Source organism: Biomphalaria glabrata, chromosome 1, assembly GCF_947242115.1.
Source record: "Biomphalaria glabrata chromosome 1, xgBioGlab47.1, whole genome shotgun sequence".
Taxonomy (NCBI): Eukaryota; Metazoa; Mollusca; class Gastropoda; family Planorbidae; genus Biomphalaria; species Biomphalaria glabrata.
Genome location: NC_074711.1, coordinates 21196022 through 21215875, shown reverse-complemented (window position 1 = coordinate 21215875; position 19854 = coordinate 21196022). Strand labels below are relative to the sequence as shown.

Here is a 19854-nt window from a genome sequence, read left to right as displayed (position 1 = left end):
TAGTCTGATCAGGTCTAATACTTACATCTGTATATCTCGATATTTACGTGGGTAAGGGCGATATGTCTTACTTCAGACTAAATTGACATCGACAAAAAGGTCAAACTAACAGGTAGACTTTATCATCTAATCTCATCTAGTGTTTCATTTATCATTTTTGTTATAACTTTACATGAAATTGATTCCGTCACAAGAGAGCAGAGAACAATCAGATACGTTTTTGTTGAGAAGAAAATTAAAAATTAAAACTATAAGTCGTTGAACTTTTCTACAAACTTTTACATTCGTTTTATTCAGTCTAGCAGTTGGAAAACACTTTCACCTACAGAGATCTAGTTACTGGACAAATTCGTGGACAATAGGGGAGACCAAACATCCGGAGGAAAGAACAAAACAAGAAAAACAAAAAAAAATACTTAAAAAAAACAAACAAACAAAGCTTATACGCAGTCCAATTGTATCCATGAGTTTGGATTAGCCATGTCATTCAGTTTGTAGTAGACCTAGACCAATAACACTACATCTGTGCCAATGGAAATATGTTTACCAGTTGTTTTCGTTTAGTGCTATTTCATGCTTTTAGCTTTCTCATTACGCTCTGATCTGATCTGGACATGGGGAGAGGGAGAGGAAGAACACATTTCACCGTAATCGTTTTTTAAAAGCATTTTGTTAAAAAGGCGGAACGACCTGAATTTGAACTCACGAAGCAAGCCTTATCAAGCCGACATTCTAACCACGCTGCTAGTGAGATGCGTATGAAAATGAAATATAGTATAGTTATCTATTGTTTCTTTCAAACTTACTTTAAAGCGGCGACATATAAATGGGACTAATTCCGCGTATACCACCACCTCAGTCAAGTACAATTTATTTCCCTTGTTCGAGATATCAATAAGAATTAATTACCAATACTTAATGAACTAATTTATTAATCTTTTTTTTATTGATTTTTGTGCTTTCAGGTAAAAGTAATAATTGTGCAAAATTTCAGCTTGATCCGAGATTGGGTTTGGGAGAAATAACGTGTACAAAATTTTACCAGTGAGTTGATATAAGATTTGTAAAAAAAAAAACATTTCTCAAAAAAAATAAATAAATAAATTAAATAAAATACCTTATGTGAGTTAAGTTTTTAATGGATCAAGTCAATCAGGGGCGGGCTGCTATATGGGCAAAATATTCTACTTAGAAGTAAAATGTAAACTTTCCCTTTCAGACCATGCGATCTATAGTGCAGAGGACATCTGTTTCTGTGGCCCACGGTTCACGAGGGTGTTATGTGGCTAGCACAACGACCAACCGCTTTTAATTTTTCCCCAACTTATGTCAGGTACCCATTAGAGCTGGATGGACTCAGAGGCGCCTGTGACGAAATACGTCCCCCTCAATACGAAACTGACCAGTGCAGAATACCCCCCACCCTTACTCATTAGTTTAACATTGTACAAATATCCTATTAGACCGATGTTAGATCCGATCACCCGTTATAGGCCACAAACACACACCCTGACCCTAACCCTAACGCCTAAACACACACACACGGCCATTAATTCCAGGGACATTGAAATTTGGTGTCCACATACATCACTTTTTCTAACGCCAACTGCTATTCAAATCGTTCCTGTCCACCATGGCATCGGACGATGGTCAAGCCTGATAAGTGTTACGTTATTCCACTGTCTTCCTCCCTTGTCCCGGGATAATGTAGACCAGGTGGGTGAGTTCTAAGGAAACCATTGGTCCAAGTTAACCATCCTAATTCGTAAAACTTGATGACCATTGAATCCGGCACGACTCTAACACACCGCGTGTGCCTCGGGTACCTATAAAGGCTGGAGACGAGAGTCTCGGATTAATGCCACACTGTATCAGATTCACTGAGAAGTCAGAAGACTCACAAGTCAACGACTTTGTTTGGGAACATGTGCAAGGCAAAGCGGGTGAGTTGGAAAAACTTTATTATTATTATTCAGTGTGTCTTCACCTAGAACCGGGGTCGGCAACCTGCGGTTCGCGAGCCACATGCGGCTCTTTGGATGTGAAGCTGCGGCTCCTGAGTTCCATACACAAATATTATTTATTTTATCGAAACATTTTTTTTTGAAATAGTTCTGAATCGTTTAAAGAAAATTAGGCGCCGATTCGATCTCTCAGCCATTTGTACTCACATTTCACCACACCCCTGGTTCCTACGTGCATCTGAAATACTGTTTCATGATATCAAAAACTAACCAGAAATCTTGAAAAGAATCACAGATTAGCCACTATTCGCCAAAACAGTACAAGATATATTTGCAGGCGGAAGATATTCAACTTTTTTTCTGTCTTATCACTTGCTATAGATGAGTCTTGCGACATTAAGACACAGCACAAGTTGCCCATTTTGTCAGTTATATGTCCTCCCTAAAGTCCAAAAGAACAACGTCTTGGATTGTTACCGATATAGCGAATGTCGTGCAAAAATACCTTGAAAACACTAAGAACGATATTAAATGAAATCATTTCAATAGCAACTGATAGAGCCAGAAGTATGTCTGGAAACAAATAAAAAGGCGACAGCGATTCGTCTAAGCAAAATAAACCAAGAAATTCTTATGTTTCACTGAATAATGCACCAAGAAGCGCTTTGTGCCCAATTCCGACCGAAATAGATGAGTTCATGACTCTGGTAATCAAGATTTTAACAGCATCTTGTCAAAAGCACTCTACCATCGTCAGTTTAAAGAATTCTTTAACGAAATGGAGACTCAGTATTCCGACCTCCTTCTTCCCAAAAAAAGTGCCATGACTTTGCAAAGGTAAAGCGATGAAAGTTTTGCTTTGTGCTTGAATGAAATAAATACATTCCTAAATGAAAAAGGCATTAATGACACCGAACGACAAATAGTTGCAAAAATTTTATTTATGGTGGATATAACAGAGAAATTAAATGAGCTGAATCTAGAACTGCAAGGAAAGGGAAACCCATCCTATGTTTTGATGGAAGAATTCTTTTGTTTTGAAGAAAAATAAATTCTTTTTGCAGAAGAATTTCAGAGCGGTCAATTACTTCAATTTAAATGTCTAAAGCAGTGCATCTTTTGACACAAAATACTTCAGCACAGTTAGAAACAAATCAAAGATTAAGTTCTTGACAGATTCGAGCAGTTAAAACCAACAAAACCATTCTAGCATTCCTAGTACACCATCTCAACACAAATAGTAATGAAATCCACGTTGATCCATTTGGAATTGATACTAAATCTCTATAAATGCAATTGATCGATTTAAAAAGTAAAGCTTAGTTGGGTGGAATATTTACAGAGTTGAAAAGCAAATTAGAAGTGTTGGAGGTCCAGAAATGTTTGTGCCTAACGCAACAAAAGTGGACAGCTTTAAAAAGAATGCACAAGTTGATTCGGCGCATGGAATAATCTTCCAGATTGCTACTGTGAGGTGAAGAAGTTGGCATTTGTAGTGCTATTTTTGTATCGACATATTCGTGAGTTTTCTTGCATGATTAAAGTAAAGTAAGAAGCCAAAAAACAATTGAAAATTCAGAGTTGTGTTTGAAACTAAAAACAAGTTGCGTATGAGCCAAATGTCTCCAAACTTTCTAAAACCATGCAAATCAAACGCTCCCATTGAATTTGTTTGCTCAATTGTTAGTTAGTGAAGTACCAGTTAGTGTTGTAAGTAAATGTTTAACAGCTTTAGTTGTTACCGAAATAAAAAAAATAATTATCTAATAATGCCATCTATACATTATTTGATTTGTTGTGAAAAACACTACTTATATATGTATTAGATTTTTTTTCATTAAAAAAAAAAATAAATTGTCTCAGTACTATTTATAATTGGCAAGAAAAAAATTTTGTGGCTCTTTAAAAACTTTGAAATTTTGTAAATTGTAATTTTTGGCTCTTCCGACTGAAAAGGTTGCCGACCCCTGACTTAGAACATGTATGTGTATGTATCATTACCTGTTAGCATTTAGTTGCATCTAACTGTTACATTTGTAAATTTCTATAAATATGTATTCCTCATTTATTTGTTAATGTTAACTGTACTCCCTACAATTTAGTATTTCTAATGTCTATTTATGAATTTATTATTTACACATGTCCATGTTCATCTAGATCTACTAAGTCTCGGTTATTTTCTCACCTGTGCACATATACCTGTATATCTATGCACATGTATACATATATAGTTCATTCTTGTCTTGCAGTGCGCATACTTTACTTTAACCTGCACCCTCAGACCGGAGAGTCAGTCTCGCGTGTCTACCCCATCATCTTTGGCCAGTCAGCATGCAATGGCTATTTGACCTATTTTACTCCCCCCCCCTTTTTTTTTTGTCTCGGTCCGCCTGTCATGACTCGTTTACCTGTAGGTCAATAAGATCAAAGGTGCTACGACCCCGCAATATAGTTCCGCCCCTGTTTCCCTCCTTATTTATGCCCCTGCCTTGTACATTTATATATGTATTTGTATTATCTCCCATAAAGCAGCTGTTATTAGATTTAGTAAAATGTTGTTAACATGTATTTTAGATAGTCTGAGGGAGACGCTCCTATCAAGGATGCGCCCCTCGCCAACCAGCCTGTATGGTTTAATAATTCAGGCTCCTTTCACATCTCATCTCATAGCCTCCTACACCAGGGCTGGCGTGTTTTGTTGCCCGAAGGGAGATCCCAGCAGCTCTCCACACATTCCCGTTGAGGGTGAGTCACTCATCACCCTCGACTACAACTGAAGGCATTCCAGGCTGAAGTCCCAGGACCGGCCTGTACCTACTACATCACACTATTACCTGCTTACCGCAGGACGGCAAAGGACTGACTACCAGCCAAGTGGAGCCCTAACTCACCCCCCACCCCAGAAGGAGAACCTTGGAAAAGAAGATAAGTGAGAGACAGCCAAATAAGCTAACCGTATATGAGCACTTGAGCAACATCCCAGTGGAGATATTATCTTATAAATTATCCTAAACCTATATGTACATTCCCCCCCCCCCCACACACACACTCATCGATTGTATATCTTTTAATCATTTCCTATTAAATATTTTCTTTTAAAAAAATCAATAAGTTTTGGTTCTTGCTTATGCCTGTCCACGTGCCTATACAATATCAACATAATATTTATCGCGTTGTGGCCCTAAGACTTTTCCCCAGGCCCATCATCCCCATCGGGAAGTGCAAACTGACCGATCCGCGGACATATTCCACCACAGCGCCCTAAGATTACGATATTGAAAACCCCAGAGTCTTCACCAGGATTAGAACTCGAGAATAAGTGTATATATATATATGGTCTGAAGGATTGTGTGGACGGTGGGTCTATGCTTTGGTTTATCGATGGTTTGGGTGCAAGCACTTCACGATGGTCTGCTGTATTTGTCGATTGTATAACTCCAAATAAGCTGTATTTCTATCCAAGAAAAATATTCTAAAGATATATGTGTATTTTATAAGCTAAGACAAATGTATGTGGCAAAGTTATGTAGGTAGATAATTAAGTGTATGTGTCTTTGGAATGATAAAATTATTACTCATATTAAAGTGAAAGTTGTGAGTTCAATATAAAAGCTTAAAATATAAGTCTCATATAAAAGCTAAAGTTAAGAGTCTTATATTATAGCTGAAGTTACGTGTCTATCTAAAGTTGTGCAGATCATGAAATAGTGCTACATAAAGTTTGAAGTTATGTTGTTTATACGAAGACGAGGAGTCAGTGAAGAATGGAACATGTCCAATTTAATCACATTTATGACACTTGAGAATAACAATAATACAAAGTTAATTGAATATTACTGGCGTCTCCGCCCCTGGGGAGGGAGGCAATGGGGGGTAATGCAAGGCTGTAAAACAAATGAAACCAAGAGGAGAGAGAGAAAAAAAAAGCTAAACGATTTTGGACAAATGCAATCCGTTCCCGGACCAGACTAAGCTGGCCATACATCAGAGGGCCCGGATCTTAACGTCACGTGGTCTCCCTTGTGGATCATTCTGGAAGGATCGGCGCCATTACGGGCCATGTGTCACTGTTCGTACATAGGTTAGTCTGATTGTATGTGTGTTCAAATGTTGGTCTTGCTGCATGTTAGTAGTTGAAATGTTGGTGGCAAACTTTAATGTACAGATAGTATATATAAGTGTTAATTTCCTTTACAGTCATGATGTTTAAAAAAAAACAAAAAACAACTACATAATTCCGCGAATAGAGATTGCAAACGAGTCAATAATATCACATAAAAAATATGTAGTCTCTATACTCTGCTAAATGTTCTTTGTCTATAATAAAATGTAAGAAATTCAAATAGAAATAAATGCATAACATCTAGGATCTCGAATCACAATATAATTCACAACCCTTTATTCTGAACTTTGAAAGACTAATGCTAGATTATAAACTTCCTATTCGATAACCAACATCCCCCCCCCCCGGTGCAGGATTTATTTGCCCCCCCCCCGCCCACTTTTTCAAAAATAAAAATGTCCGAAAGATCAATTGTCACCTTCACTTAAATATATTATCGATAATTTTGTTAAATCCAATGCCCGTAACTTCAGTAGTTTTAGACATTTTTAGCTTATCTTATAAACGCAAGGGCCCTGATTGATTGACATATAACTACTTCTCCATCTTGCCGTGGACGGAAAAATACGAAAATTTAACCAGTTATCATTTGTTCGTGTGCCTTGCTGCCTAGGACAACTGAGCACCTTTCACGATTGAAACCGCATCGATTAAATTTACCAAAAACGTTTCTTTTTTCGCAATTTTTAAAGCACTATTTAAACCTTTTTTTTTTCTGTGCGTACATTTCTCCTTAGCGCAAAACTTGCTTTGTAGACTTTGATGACTTTGAATCACTCACAAACATATATATATATTATATCTAGACTGGACATGTAGATCTTTTAAAACTAAAAAAATGTCGTGAAAATTTTTTAAAGATTTGAAACAAGGCGTTGTTTTGTAAAGTAGTTCGTCCTTTTTTTTCAACCCTATTCTATGTAACATAAAGATCTAGATCTAGTGATTGAACATCGAAAAAAATAGCATTCTCGTCAATAATTATTATTTTGCAATTTTTAGAAACATAATCTAAAAAGATCTAGGTAATCAATCTATTTAAATGTGCATAAGATGATTAAAAATCAGTAGACGTGAATTATTTCGATCTAGGATTTTCAAAGTATTATCTTAATGGAAACTAACAGGAAATGGCTTTATTTCATGAATTTGCATGAAAATATAGTTCTGTGATTAATACATAACAATCTATATATAGGTCTGTGAGTTGATTAATCGCGGATAAGAATTTGTTTCCGATTTCCAGTCAAGATATATATATATGTATGTATATATAGGTACTGTCTGCGGTATCATTATAAAAACTATTTCTCTGTTACTCTGCTACATTTAACATGTGAAGGACACTTATGCGTGATCCAACGGACGAGACAATATTTTTTACTTTTTATTTAGTATTTACAACCTCAGTGGGTTTGCTTTATAATTTGATTTGTTTACAGAATCTAGAAAATAGTTTTTGTATTATCATTGTTTATTTAATCTTTATTTACACATGATCGTCTCTCGAGACGTAAAATGCCAAAGACAAGGCACAAACATATTTAGAACAGTAAAAAAATTGATGTCATTTTCTAAATCTTTAAGTCAACATAACAGTACACTTTGCATCATATCTATTGGTTGTAAAAAAAAAAAAAAAAGAAACACGAAAATATATTGCAATTAATGACAGCTTTGAAAAAAATTGTTTAACCCTCAAAGTGCTGAGCTGTTTTACGATGAGTACATAGAAAATGGAATGACAATTCTGATGTTTAGAGGCTAAAACTACCACACGCGTTTTAAGGGTTAAGGAATAAAACATGAGATACAATATTTACAATAATAGAAGTACTCAATTGCATACTTCAGTGAATGAAACAACAAATATTAAGTGGTATAAACCAGAGAATAGTACCAGCACACAAGATTTAGCATAAAATACAAATAGAATGTTAGGCTATGGACTGATTTAAGGATGACATTTTATACTGGGTAGACAAAGGTCCGTCAGCACTCAAGTTGCTCATTTGAAAAATGAAAGAAGTTTTTTGTAAGCCAAAAAATATATTGCTCAAAAAGCTTGTTCTATCCCAAAGGACCAATGAAAACATTTTACTGTGAATGGATATCTTATTATTCGCAGCAACTGGTCAAGTTTTATGTGTCGACTCTTTTCAGATTCTTATTCTACACAAATATCAGCGCACCAGCTTTCTAATTGGAAGTTATGAAGAGCAGCTGAATGAAGCACTGGAACAATGTTCTTCAATGGAGGAGGTCATAATCACTATTTCAGAACGTGATTCACCTTTCAGGGGAAACATTTGGGTCTAGAGGAGATAAGGAAACATTTGGTTCTAGAGGAGATAAGGAAACATTTGGTTCTAGAGGTAATAAGGAAACATTTGGTTCTAGAGGAGATAAGGAAACATTTGGTTCTAGAGGAAATGAGGAAACATTTGGTTCTAGAAGAAATGAGGAAACATTTGGTTCTATAGGAGATAAGGAAACATTTGGGTCTAGAGGAGATAAGGAAACATTTGGTTCTAGAGGAGATAAGGAAACATTTGGTTCTAGAGGAAATAAGGAAACATTTGGTTCTATAGGAAATGAGAAAACATTTGGTTCTAAAGGAGATAAGGAAACATTTGGTTCTAGAGGAGATAAGGAAACATTTGGTTCTAGAGGAAATGAGGAAACATTTGGTTCTAGAGGAGATAAGGAAACATTTGGTTCTAGAGTATGTAAGGAAACATTTGGTTCTAATGGGGATAAGGAAACATTTGGTTCTAGAGGAGATAAGGAAACATTTGGTTCTAGAGGAGATAAGGAAACATTTGGTTCTAATGGGGATAAGGAAACATTTGGTTCTAGAGGAGATAAGGAAACATTTGGTTCTAGAGGAGATAAGGAAACATTTGGTTCTAATGGGGATAAGGAAACATTTGGTTCTAGAGGAGATAAGGAAACATTTGGTTCTAGAGGAGATAAGGAAACATTTGTCATGTCTAGTCCTTCTAAAACAATATCTGATAAATTTATCAAAATTATGGTAAATAAAGTAAGAGCCTCAATATTGGGTGATTAAAGTTCAGTTTTCTGTAGATTGTACAGTAGGCCTGCACCAGATTCACCAGTTCACTGTGGAGAATGAGGAGAAAACGTTGACCAGTATGGAAATCAGAACCAGGACATTCGTGATATCGGTGCGATGCATCAACAGAGTTAACGAGCCATGCTACTTTGTGCAACATTTTAGCTAGAAATATTTTTTTTTTAATTTACTTCCAACTTCCACTTTCCAGCTTCCACTTTCCAACTTCCACTTTCCAACTTCCACTTTCCAACTTCCACTTTCCAGCTTCCACTTTCCAGCTTCCACTTTCCAATTTCCACTTTCCAACTTCCACTTTCAACTTCCATTTTCCAACTTCCACTTTCCAACTTCCACTTTCCAACTTCCACTTTCCAACGTCAGAATTCCACTTTCCAACTTCCACTTTCCACCTTCCACTTTCCACTTTCCACCTTCCACTTTCCCACTTCCATTTTCCAACTTCCACTTCCCAACGTCAGAATTCCACTTTCCACCTTCCACTTTCCACCTTCCACTTTCCAACTTCCACTTTCCAACGTCCAAATTCCACTTTCCAACGTCCAAATTCCACTTTCCAACTTCCACTTTCCAATTTCCACTTTCCAACTTCCACTTTCCAACTTCCACTTTCCAATTTCCACTTATCAACTTCCACTTTCCAATTTCCACTTTCCAACTTCCACTTTCCAACTTCCACTTTTCAACGTCAAAATTCCACTTTCCAACGTCAAAATTCCACTTTCCAACTTCCACTTTCCAATTTCCAATTTCCAACTTTCACTTTCCAACTTCCACTTTCAAATTTCCACTTTCCAACTTCCACTTTCCAACTTCAACTTTTCAACTTCTACTTTCCAACTTCCACTTTCCACTTTCCAACTTCCACTTTCCAACTTCCACTTTCCAACTTCCACTTTCTAACTTCCGCTTTCCAATTTCCACTTTCCAACTTCCACTTTCCAACGTCAAAATTCTACTTTCCAACTTCCACTTTCCAACTTCCACTTTCCAATTTCCACTTTTCAACTTCCACTTTCCAACTTCTACTTTCCAACTTCCACTTTCCAACTTCCACTTTCCAATTTCCACTTTCCAACTTCCACTTTCCAACTTCCACTTTCCAACTTCAACTTTTCAACTTCAACTTTTCAACATCAAAATTCCACTTTCCAACGTCAAAATTCCACTTTCCAATTTCCAATTTCCAACTTCCACTATTCAACTTCCACTTTCCAACTTCCACTTTTCAACTTCCACTTTCCAACGTCAAAATTCCACTTTCCAACTTCCACTTTCCAACTTCCACTTTCCAACTTCCACTTTTCAACTTCCACTTTCCAACGTCTAAATTCCACTTTCCAACTTCCACTTTCCAACTTCCACTTTCCAACTTCCACTTTCCAATTTCCACTTTTCAACTTCCACTTTCCAACTTCCACTTTCCAACGTCAAAATTCCACTTTCCAACTTCCACTTTCCAACTTCCACTTTCCAACTTCCACTTTCCAACTTCCACTTTTCAACTTCCACTTTCCAACGTCAAAATTCCACTTTCCAGCTTACACTTTCCAACTTCTACTTTCCAACTTCCACTTTCCAACTTCCACTTTCCAACTTCCATTTTCTAACTTCCACTTTCCAACTTCCACTTTCCAGCTTCCATTTTCCAACTTCCACTTTCCAACTTCCACTTTCCAACTTCTACTTTTCAACTTCCACTTTCCAACTTCCACTTTCCATCTTCCACTTTCCAACTTCCACTTTTTAACTTCCACTTTCCAGCTTCCACTTTCCAACTTCTACTTTCCAACTTCCACTTTCCAACTTCCACTTTCCAACTTCCACTTTCCAACTTCTACTTTCCAACTTCCACTTTCCAACTTCTACTTTCCAACTTCCACTTTCCAACTTCCACTTTCCAACTTCCAATTTCCAACTTCCATTTTCCAACTTCTACTTTCCAACTTCCACTTTCCAACTTCCACTTTCCAACTTCCACTTTCCAACTTCCACTTTCCAACTTCCACTTTCCAACTTCCACTTTCCAACTTCCACTTTCCAACTTCTACTTTTCAACTTCCACTTTCCAACTTCCACTTTCCAACTTCCACTTTCCAACTTCCACTTTTTAACTTCCACTTTCCAACTTCCACTTTTTAACTTCCACTTTCCAACTTCCACTTTCCAACTTCCACTTTCCAACTTCCACTTTCCAACTTCCACTTTCCAACTTCTTTCGATTGTGGAGAAAGTATGACGTAATAGTAGGAATATAAAAAAAATGTTCAAGCAGAGAAAGTAGTTTAGAATTTCATTGAAAATAAACTGAAGATAAAATAATTTCTGACATTCTGACAATATGTTCAAAGAAGAGAGCTATATAATAATGTTTCCTCTTAAGATGGTACGCAAACATATACACACAAAGAATATTAAACTTTATTTTTATTTGTCCAATATTTAATCTAATTTTTTTTCAGGAGAGAGAGAGAAAGAGAGAGAGAGAGAGAGAGAGAGAGAGAGAGAGAGAGAGAAGAGATTGTCTTGAAAGGAACCGACTGTAAAAATTGAAATGAACAACTGAACTGGTTTCTGAGAGCCCAATAGTTTTAATTCACTCTCCACTTTAGTTTTTTTTCCCCCTTTCTTTCTCATTCAATTGAAGCTAATTTAGCTTGCAAGTTTCTTGCATTGTGAATTCGTGTCATAACTGTGGCCCTTCCTGATGCCAATCTATGAACACTGGGACAAACGGAGATGAACCCCATGACTGGAGGAGCTCCCGAGGGATTCGCACGCAGAATTCTGGCGCTGTTTCTTTTCCTTGGCGTTCTCAAAGAACTAATTGGCTGAATAAAAATACATGTCCGAAGTTCGTGAGGTCAAGAAAATGGTCGTTTTAGAATGTACTCTTCAATTCTTCTGACCTCTTCCATTAAATATTTTTTTTTGTCAATTAGATTCTAGTCTACTTGTCAACATCTTTGATTAGAATAGAAGAACAGAGACATAAAACATGTTATTGAAGAATTAATATAGGATTCCTATAAGTGGCAGATTTAAGAGAGAAATTAGACAAGCAGGGAGAAAGTGATTGAAACAGCTTATTGAAAAGAAAGGTGGACAGAGGGAGAAAGGGCCAGAAGAGACAGAGAGAGAAAAAGAAATGGAAAGGAGGGGGAGAGATCATACAAAGGTAAGAGGAAAATAAATACACAGACAAAAAGGATAGAAAAATGGCGTTGTAAGATCTGTGTGCCAATCTTAACACATACACACACACAAAGATACATTTTTCAAAAATAAGGCACACAGTAATTTTACAAGTGACCACAATTCATTTTTGTTTTTCCGTTTGATTTTTTTTTTCTTTAGCGAATAACTTTAGATAGTTTTTTTTAGAATACGTTTCTATTTAGCATAAGCTTTAGGCCTAATAAGTGTTCATTATCTCTGTATTCTTACAGGTTTAGGATCGCTAAAGGTCTACAATAATGTTTTGCGCACTTGAGAACATCAAAAGTTTGATGAAATGAAACTTAAGGAGATGGGTGTTGTGTTTTTTTTTTTTTTTTTTTTGGGGGGGGGGGAACAGCAAGTGTTTTTTAACATGCTCTCAATAGTGTATGTCCACTTAGCTCTAAATGTTTTCCCACAGTATTAGTCGTTGGAATAAAATATAGATTCTGGTGGTTTCTTTTTTTCTTGAGGTAAATGTTGGGAAAAGCTGGCTTGGCCAAAAACGCAGTATAAAAATGTGCACAGATCACAAGTCTCAAACTCATGGCAATGTCAGAAGATATGTATGTATACAGAGAGAGAGAGAGAGAGAGAGAGAGAGAGAGAGAGAGAGAGAGAGAGAGATCTAATGACAGATTACAAATCATTTGTCCTTATGAAAAGCCGAAATGGCCGAGTAGTAATACCAGTTCAAATCCTTGTAAAGTATGTCATTATCGCTTTGGTATCTTTTTACAAAACGAAGGAAAAAAAAAAACAACGGATGTAAACATTACAAGTATAAATACAGACTTAAACGCATGTCCTCTCTTATGATTTTTTACTAAAATATCTGTGCAGTAGATGATGCTAGTTATGTTATGAACTTAAGTCTGGTTTAGGAATATGCACACAATTCGCCGAAAACACAAATATATATATATATATATTGACATATACCTCTTACCTTTAAAAATTAAGCATAGGCGTATACCATATGTAGGGGTAAATTAAAAAATAAATACAAGCAGTACGCTTTTTCAGCGCTGAATTTTCTTTAGATAAAAAAATCGGTCTAAGTTTAAATTTACAAGCCAAAATAAAAACACCACCACTCCTCCCCACCCGTTTGCTGCTCCGACTAGGTTTTCCACTTGGTTCAGCACCTCACAGAACGTGTTGATGTGGCAATAAGAAGGTAATTAGTCTTTCCAGCCAGGCCACTTCGTGTGCACTAGGTGGCGTCACGTCGCGGCAAATGCAAATCACACACCAAAACGAGCCGCCAATTAAAACGACTCTCCACCCTACTCCCGATATTCGATATTGTTAGTGAATTACAGTTCAGTTTATATAGCCTAGTCAAGGACTAATGTGAAAATTGCTTTCATTAGTCCAATAATCTAGTCAGGAATAGTTTTTACAAAATCTTACATTTCTCCTCGGAGCATAGAAAGATACGTTTAATTATGAAGATTGACGATAACTAAATAAGAGCAAGTCCAACACTTGATCATTTGATGCTGGTTGAAACTGTCAATGAAGTAGAACCTAAAGATACAGATGAGATGATAAAATCAACATTTCAGTCATAATCCTTCTCCCCTAAACACTCTGTCACTAAACACTGATGTGAGATTCAGTTATGAGTGTTAAAACACTCAACCAATGGAAATCAATCATTCTAAGTGCTGTCCAACAACTTCTTAGCAATATACTTAATGATTATAAAAATATTCCTGGCTGTGTTTAGATGTATTTATCGATGCTATAGAATAAATGTGACTGCAAAACAAATTTAATAAGCAAGCACACAAACAATGAATGTTATGTCGCAGGTTTGGGCCGGTGGTCAGCCTATGGCGCATTGTACGATAACTCTTTAGCTACTATGACGCCCAAATAGACCCTTCCCATAACTCTATTTAACCTTTGGGGCACCACACAAGATTTGACCATCTTTTTTTTCCATTTCTCTCTCTCTCTCTCTCTCTCTCTCTCTCTCTTTTTGAATGGATAGAATTTCTTTCAAAGACAGGTCTGTCCATTCTTTCATGTTGTCTTCCCATCCATTTCTCTGTCTGCCTTTTCTTCTTTTTTCTGGTACTGTTCACTGAAAGAAGGTTTCTGCGAGCCCTGAAGATCTTTGATAAGGCCGTAGAGTTTAAGTTTTCTTTTTTTTACGATAGTTAGCAGGTTTATATGGATCCATTCGTTATATTAATCCTGTTTAAAATCCCTTCATTTGTGATGCGCTCTTTATAAGTGATAACTAGGATCTTTCTGTAGCATCTCAGTTCCATTGCTAGGATCCTCCTTTCGAGGTCTGCAGCCAGCGTCCAAGATTTTCAAGCATATAAGAATGTGGCCATGACCAGGGAGCACATCAGTCTAATGTTAGTGTACTAATACACAATGCTTTTGTTAACAAGACCATGAACAAAAGAAAAGCAGAATGTTATAGCAAGCGTCAGTTTAGGGACACTGAGGAAAATGATTTCTTTTTTATTGCCAATCCTTCAGGAGAATTAATATTCATTGTTTCTGGTCGCATTTTCTCGGATAACAAGACATGATCTCAGCAGACACCTCATATCATAAAAGTTAAAATAGATGAAAACCCAGACATTAGTCTCCGACTTTGAGCGACGGAAAGTAGGTGTGATCAAGAAAAAAAGGAGATAAACAAAAAAATATAAAAAATATTATATTTATATATATATATATATATATATATATATATAAGCTTATAATTAAGCATAGTTGTTTCAGTTATTTTGGATCAGCAGAAGTTATAAAAATTAAGTAATACTTGAAGAGCCAGATGCAGACGCATTGTGGGACATTCTCATGATGTATCTAAGCAGGCTTTTTCTTGAACGAAACTGCTGACATTTGTGATTTTACCCAGTTTTAATACGAGGAAGTGATGATAATTTCATTATCTTGGAAGAACTTATTGTCCATCGAAAAACAAGAGGGTCCGACATATTTGAGATAGAAGAGTCAGAAAAATCATCAAGTAAATCTAATTAGATTCCGAAGTATCTCTACCAAAGGAGCACTATCAATGAATAGTACTATTGCTGGAACTGGAGCTTTGCTCGAAAGTTTTTTTTATCTTCGTATATATCAACACACACCAAGAGGTTCTGTGTGCCAAAAACAATGGAAGTTTACAGTACGTCATGATACCGGTACTAAAATATGTGAATAAAGTTAGAGCCAGAGGATTAAACAATAAAGCCTTCAGTCAATATTGTGAACTGTTAGATATGAAATATAATCTCAGAAGATTTTGGAAACTGAAAAATAGTGTACATGATTTTCTAGAAGAAAAAGATGAGCAAGATGTGAAAGAGCATCTAATTTAATGAAAAAATGTATGTTTGAATTATTTTAGTTAACGTTACAGCTATCTCAATCAACTCAAGTTTAAAATAGTGGAGAGATAAAAAAAAATTGTTTCCCAACATTTTTATATTATTTCAGTGGATTCAAAATGAAGTTAAACTTTGTATCTATCAGATAGAAAACAAGAATTTCAGAAAACTTCAAATTTAAAAGAACAAAGTGAAGGTGATGAAGATCAAGCCAATTATACAGTATCACTTGAGAAAGACTACAAATTATCATAAGAGATCGTTCATAGTTGTTTTAACAATTTTTTTGAAGAAAATGAAGAATACATGCTTGCAGATATACCTTTTCTTGCAGTTACAATAAAAAAAATATATTCTGAAGATGCCTAGTAATATGCAGTTGGAACTTAATGTAATGATCAAAATCTGTATTGAAAATAAAATTTGAGTAACTTCTCTCACTCTCAATTACATCTGAAATAATGAACTTTAGGCGAATAGTATCATGTAAACATTCATTAAACTTAGATAATTTGCCCAAAGTTATGTCTGTGACTTCGGACCAATATACAGATGCGAGCAGGCATTTGCATCCTTAAAACAATATGCTAGGAAAAATTTGTACAAATGCTCCTTCTTCCCTAGTGCTTATTAGAGCATGGAATGGGTTGCCTGAGCTACCCAGGAAAACAAGTGACTTGGCAGAATTTAAGGCATTGGTTAATATGCATGACTGAATGCATGACGCGTATGACGTAATCATCTTCTTTTTTGAAGTAACATCTGTATTATATAAGATCAGATAACAAGAAAAACATTTTAAAATACTTTTTAAAAAACACAGCTTAAATGTAATAGTATCAATACGTTTGAATCAGTCATGTATTTAAATTTGTAATACACCTAGACTAACAATAATAAATGTGTGCGATTAGAAATATTTTTATCAATTTCATTTTACCGGAGTTCGAAGTCAAGGGCTCAAGCCAAGACACTAACCACTGTGTCAGCGAAGTGCTAATGAAAGAAGATTTTATACTTATCTGAAATTCTGTTGTTAGTTTCAAACTTTAAAGCGGCGCTTATTTCTCTCTGCAAAGTATAAAGTGGACTAATTCAACTCATGGGCGTAACCATCCCTTGCCCCAGTGCAGCCAAGGGGGTTTTGAGTTTAAAACCCCCTACTAGGGAGGTTTGCAGTTAAATCCCCCTCTTCTATAAAACAAAACCAAAAAAAAAATGCAAACGACAATCCCTCCAAGAGCATAGCTAAGGAAGATTTTGATTTTAAATTAAAACCCCCTCCGAAATCTACAATAAAACCCTCTCTTCAATATAAGACTATCCATACATCAGTCACATCTTCATTGTAAAACAAGGTTGCAAAATTAACGAGATCTAAACGGGACGGACGGACGGACAGACATTTCACACAAAACTAATAGCGTCTTTTCCCCTTTCGGGGGGCCGCTAAAAAAGCAAATTTAGCGGGGTTTGAAGCTAAAACATACCTCTCCAATATAAATAAAAAAGCAAATTACACACTCAAAATGCTATGATCGTAGCCAAAAGTGATTTTGATTTTATACCCAATCAAGCGGGGTTTGAAGCTAAAAAAGTTTGGTTTTGTAGATATTTAGTTTAACCCCCCACCCCCACCCCCAAACAAATGATTTTGACTATTTAACTTCCCTTTTCGATATAAATTCTATATCAAACTACAGTCACCTAATTCCAAGAGCGTTGCCAAGAGAGGTTACATATTTCTACCAGTGGCTGGGATCCATTAATAAAGTGCAGTGAATTGTCAATTGCCGAAATTGAAAAAGAGTAAATGTGACTCAACAAAGATGGCTAAGACAGATTTTTGAAGTCAGTTATAGAGATCGGGTCTCAATCAAGGAAATCATATGCGAACTAGGAGTCGACTCCTAATTAAGGTTGTGACAGAGCGTCGCATGAGGTTTGCGGGACATGTTCTCCAACAAAATGAATTACGTATAATAATAGTTGCGAATACATGGAGGCCATTACGAGATAAGCGCAAACAGGGACATCCTAGTACAACTTGGCGCCACACTTTCATGTAGGTCCTCATAGCAGGTGGGAAGAGGCTAAAGACATTGTCAGTGACAGATTTTTGTGGAAGCAGCTTGCAGCCCAGTGCATCGAATGACGCGGGAGGATCTACGTCAGTAAGAATAGCACATAAAGTTTTTGAAATGAAACTTTTAGTAGCAGGATAATGCACTGTAGATACCTCAGAATATGCACTTTGTGTGCTTTCAATACCGGAAATAGTGCTTGGCGGAGGGGCTCCCCCAGACCCCTTTGCTGGCAATGGCTGGGAGTTCAACTAAAACCACCTCATCCGTCAAGCACAAATTATTTCCCTTATTCGAGACCAAATAAAATAATTAATTACAAATAGTTAATTAACTAAATTTTGTTTATTTGTTCTTGTCTTGACAGGTTAAAGAAATAATTGTGCAGAATTTCAGCTTGATCTGAGATTGAGTCTGGGAGAAATAATGTGTACAAACTTTTTACCATACAGACAGACAGACAGAAAAAGTTGATATAAGCTTTGTAGAAATATAAAGAACCACTGAAGTCTCGACTGATTCCAATTTGAAGAACTGTCAGTTTGTTTCAGTTGCGACTTGAACTTTATTATTTGATGAAAGAAAAATAAATTACAATACACTTTATCTAAGACTGCTTTATTGTATAGATTACCATATTCCAGGGGTGGGCAAATTACGGACCGCGGGCCACATGTGGCCCGCAGGAGTGTTTTATGCGGCCGTGGACACCTACAGAAATCAGCTGTGCTCACAGTAAATACAAATGAAAATATATTGTGTTTGAGTTTTTAGTTTTTGGCACATTGGCACAATTTAGGCCATGTCGTGCCCGAAGTCCTTCAAGGATTACCCTCCCTTCATATCACAAGGGCTAAATTCCGTACAGTTAAATTATTAAAAGCAAGGTCTATTCACAGTTAAAATAGTAAAGTTAGTAAAAATTAATAATTTAGTAAAAATCTTTGGTAAATATTATATGTTCACAATTTCACAGATCAAATCTTCGTAGACAACCCCATCTCTTGGAGCAAATATATTAAAAATAATTCTAAATATCTGTATAAATTACTGAAAAATTTCGCTCGATCTTTGATTGAGAAAAACAGCTTGTTAGTTTGTTGTTGTTTTTATAAAGAATATCACAATAATAAACTCTAAACAGGAAAGTTTGCACAAGCTGCATAAAATATCAACAAATCATTGGTCCATATACTTCAGTGACGACATTTAGCTGCAAATACTGATTATATCAGCTAAAAGGGGCAGCAAAGATTACAATTGCTGAGAAAAATGTCCTCGTTTTATGCTAGCGAAAAGGTCTTGGCTATGATTTATCACGCTCACATCTGCAATATTTTAAGTTTAATATCACTGCCTGGTATGGCATTTGAACATTAAAAATTAAAATAAACTCCATAGAATCCAAAATGCTGCTGGTAAAGTTTTTGGCAAAAAAACAAACCCCATATGGGCAGCTGTTTGAGACAAACATCCATAAAAAAGCTAAAAAGATTCTAGAAATAAAAAATCACCCTTTGGGTCAGGATTTTGTGATTTTACAATTACAAAAGAGATACAAGAAACCGATAGCAGAGACAGACAGACACAAACACTCTTTTGTTCCCCTGGCAATCACATCATTAAATAGAAACTATCTGATATAAACTTTTCACATGTAAATTATGAGTGAGTCTGGTGTGAATGAACATTTTGGTTTTCTATAGTTATGTAATGTTTTGTTTGGTGTAATGCACAAATTGTAAAACAAATTTCCTTACAGATAATAAAGATTATTATTATTTTAATTATTGTTATCAGAGCTAGAGGCAGGCAGTTTCGAAAAGTGCTTGACGATTTAGAAACAAAATATTCCGATTTATTCGCTGGCTTAGCATGGGCAAGGTAATGAGAAGAATATAAAATCTCAAAGAATAAATTTGTATATTCCTTGAATAACATTGATAACTTTGTTTGCATATGAAATGTAAGTGCCTGTTTAATCTACTCAAACAAGGCT

General features: G+C 36.0%; 1 long non-coding RNA gene across 4 annotated transcripts in view; it reads right to left on the bottom strand.

Moving 5' to 3' along the window:
• The window catches only part of LOC129926058 (uncharacterized), a 42748-nt gene extending 29187 nt beyond the window's left edge, over positions 1 to 13561 (bottom strand). For all 4 annotated transcript variants that reach the window (XR_008777741.1, XR_008777746.1, XR_008777751.1 and 1 more), the window contains exon 1: positions 13356 to 13561. This is a non-coding gene — a long non-coding RNA (uncharacterized LOC129926058). The remainder of the gene's footprint in view (positions 1 to 13355) is intronic.
• Positions 13562 to 19854: the final 6293 nt, after the last annotated feature.